This window comes from Trachypithecus francoisi, unplaced genomic scaffold (assembly GCF_009764315.1).
Source record: "Trachypithecus francoisi isolate TF-2019V2 unplaced genomic scaffold, Tfra_2.0 Lachesis_group10, whole genome shotgun sequence".
Classification (NCBI taxonomy): Eukaryota; Metazoa; Chordata; class Mammalia; order Primates; family Cercopithecidae; genus Trachypithecus; species Trachypithecus francoisi.
In genome coordinates, this window is record NW_022681455.1 from 122,456,283 (window position 1) to 122,460,123 (window position 3,841).

The following is a 3,841-nucleotide window of genomic DNA, read 5'->3' on the forward strand; positions in this document are numbered from 1 at the left end:
TTTTTAGTAGAGACGGGGTTTCACCGTGTTAGCCAGGATGGTCTCGATCTCCTGACCTCGTGATCCGCCCATCTCGGCCTCCCAAAGTGCTGGGATTACAGGCTTGAGCCACCGCGCACAGCCCAGTTATTGTTCATGGAGTGACAAATGTCTCATCCAAGAACGTATGATCACAGGGAAGAATGACTTGAATTGGTCTTGACTTCAACCTGCTTCCAGCCTGGTTCCCTTCTCCCACCTCCCTACAGCCCACAGAAGAACTTTTCCAAACCAGAAGTCTGTCCAGGTCATTCTTGTGCTCTAAGGCTTTCAGTAGCTCCCCATTATCCCCAGAAGAAAGTCCAAATGCCTTAGCAAGTCTCAGGGGACCCTGGGTGAGCCCTGCTTTCCTTGCTAGTCACTCGTGCACAGCTGAGTCCTGCCTCAGAGTGGATGTCATTCATGCTGTTCCCATTGCCTGGATTCCTGCTCTTTTCCACCTCATTCAACTGATAAACTCTTGGATTTATTTATTTATTTATTTATTTATTTATTTATTTTTGAAACTGAGTCTCGATCTATCACTCAGGCTGGAGTGCAGTGGCGTGATCTCGGCTCACTGCAACCTCTGCCTCCTGGGTTGAAGAGATTCTTGTGCCTCAGCCTCCCCAGTAGCTGGGATTACAGGTGCATGCCAACATGCACAGCTAAGTTTTGTATTTTTAGTAGAGACGGGGTTTCACCATATTGGCCAGGCTGTTCTTGAACTCCTGACCTCAAGTGATCCCCCACCTTGGCCTACCAAAGTGCTGGAATTACAGGTGTGAACCACTGGGCCTGGCCTCAACTGATAAACTCTTGTCCTTTTACTAGGCTCAGCTTAAGGACCATCACCTCCAGGAAGCCTTCCTAACCGGCACTTATCATTTCTTCTCCTTCTTTTTGGGATTATCACTGTATTGTAATCAAATCTTGTTTCTTTCTTTAAAAAATATTACTTGCATTCAGTAAAATTCACCCTTTTTGATATACAGTTCTGAGGTTTTTTTTTTTTTTAGTTCTATGAGTTTTGACAAACGTATACAGTTGTAATCTCCAACACAATCAAAATATAAAACAATTTCCTCACTCTTCCCCAATTCCCTTATGCTCTTTTATATCCAACAACTCTTCCCACTCCAGCCCCTAGCAACCATGGTTTTGCTTTCTGTCTGTATAACATTGCCTTTTCCAGAATGTCATATGTAAAATCATGCTGTTTATAACCTTTATGCTGGTGTCTTTTTTGGGGGGTTGCGGGGGGACAAAGTTTCGCTCTTGTTGCGCAGGCTGGAGTGTAATGGCACTATCTCGGCTCACTGCAACCTCTACCTCCCAGGTTCAAGTGATTCTCCTTCCTCAGCCTCCTGAGGAGCTGGGATTATAGGCACCCACCAGCATGCCCAGCTGATTTTTGTATGCTTAGTAGAGATGGGGTTTCACCATGTTGACTGGGCTGGTCTTGAACTTCTGACCTCAGGTGATCCACCCACCTCAGCCTCCCAAAGTGCTGGAATTACAGGTGTGAGCCACCACGCCTGGCCTAATGCTGGCGTCTTTCACTCGGCTTACAGTCGTGCGTTGAGATTCAGCCTTGGTCTTGTGTGTATCAATAATTACTTTTTGTAGCCGAGAGCTACTTCACTGTATGAATGTTTATCCAGTCACAAATGAAAGACATTTGGGTTGTTTCCAGTTTACAGTGGTTATGAATGAAACTACTATAAACATTAGTGTTTTTCTGTGGACATATGTTTTCATATCTCTTAGGTAAATACAGGTGGGTTTGCTGGGTCATACGTGAGTGTTTAACTTGTTAAAGAAACTGCCCAGCTGTTTTCCAATGAGGCTGCACTGCTTTGCATTTCCACCAGTTGCTCCACATCCTCACCAGCACTCGGTGTTATGGTCAGGTTTTTTTTTTTTTTTTTTTTTTTTTCCGAGACAGAGTTTTGCTCTGTTCCCAGGCTGGAGTGCAATGGCGCGATCTCAGCTCACTGCAACCTCTGCCTCCTGGGTTCGAGTGATTCTGCTGCCTCATCCTTCTGAGTAGCTGGGATTACAGGTGTCCCCCACCATACCTGGGAATTTTTTTGTATTTTTAGTAGAGACGGGGTTTCACCATATTGGCCAGGCTGTTCTTGAACTCCTGACCTCAAGTGATCCCCCACCTTGGCCTACCAAAGTGCTGGAATTACAGGTGTGAACCACTGGGCCTGGCCTCAACTGATAAACTCTTGTCCTTTTACTAGGCTCAGCTTAAGGACCATCACCTCCAGGAAGCCTTCCTAACCGGCACTTATCATTTCTTCTCCTTCTTTTTGGGATTATCACTGTATTGTAATCAAATCTTGTTTCTTTCTTTAAAAAATATTATTTGCATTCAGTAAAATTCACCCTTTTTGATATACAGTTCTGAGGTTTTTTTTTTTTTAGTTCTATGAGTTTTGACAAACGTATACAGTTGTAATCTCCAACACAATCAAAATATAAAACAATTTCCTCACTCTTCCCCAATTCCCTTATGCTCTTTTATATCCAACAACTCTTCCCACTCCAGCCCCTAGCAACCATGGTTTTGCTTTCTGTCTGTATAACATTGCCTTTTCCAGAATGTCATATGTAAAATCATGCTGTTTATAACCTTTAATGCTGGTGTCTTTTTTGGGGGGTTGCGGGGGGACAAAGTTTCGCTCTTGTTGCGCAGGCTGGAGTGTAATGGCACTATCTCGGCTCACTGCAACCTCTACCTCCCAGGTTCAAGTGATTCTCCTTCCTCAGCCTCCTGAGGAGCTGGGATTATAGGCACCCACCAGCATGCCCAGCTGATTTTTGTATGCTTAGTAGAGATGGGGTTTCACCATGTTGACTGGGCTGGTCTTGAACTTCTGACCTCAGGTGATCCACCCACCTCAGCCTCCCAAAGTGCTGGGAATTACAGGTGTGAGCCACCACGCCTGGCCTAATGCTGGCGTCTTTCACTCGGCTTACAGTCGTGCGTTTGAGATTCAGCCTTGGTCTTGTGTGTATCAATAATTACTTTTTGTAGCCGAGAGCTACTTCACTGTATGAATGTTTATCCAGTCACAAATGAAAGACATTTGGGTTGTTTCCAGTTTACAGTGGTTATGAATGAAACTACTATAAACATTAGTGTTTTTCTGTGGACATATGTTTTCATATCTCTTAGGTAAATACAGGTGGGTTTGCTGGGTCATACGTGAGTGTTTAACTTGTTAAAGAAACTGCCCAGCTGTTTTCCAATGAGGCTGCACTGCTTTGCATTTCCACCAGTTGCTCCACATCCTCACCAGCACTCGGTGTTATGGTCAGGTTTTTTTTTTTTTTTTTTTTTTCCGAGACAGAGTTTTGCTCTGTTTCCCAGGCTGGAGTGCAATGGCGCGATCTCAGCTCACTGCAACCTCTGCCTCCTGGGTTCGAGTGATTCTGCTGCCTCATCCTTCTGAGTAGCTGGGATTACAGGTGTCCCCCACCATACCTGGGAATTTTTTTGTATTTTTAGTAGAGACGGGGTTTCACCATGTTGGCTTCAACTCCTGGTCTCAAATTCCTGACCTCAAGGATCACAGGCATGTGCCACTGCACCTGGTGTGTTATAGGTTTTTTGTTTTGTTTTGTTTTGTTTTTGAGATGAAGTCTCGCTCTGTTGCCCAGGCTGGAGTGTAGTGGCACGATCTCGGCTCACTGTAACCTCCACCTCCCAGGTTCAAGCGATTCTCCTGCCTCAGCCTCCTGAGTAGCTGGGATTATAGGTGCATGCCATCATGCTCAGCTAATTTTTTGTATTTTTAGTAGAGATGGG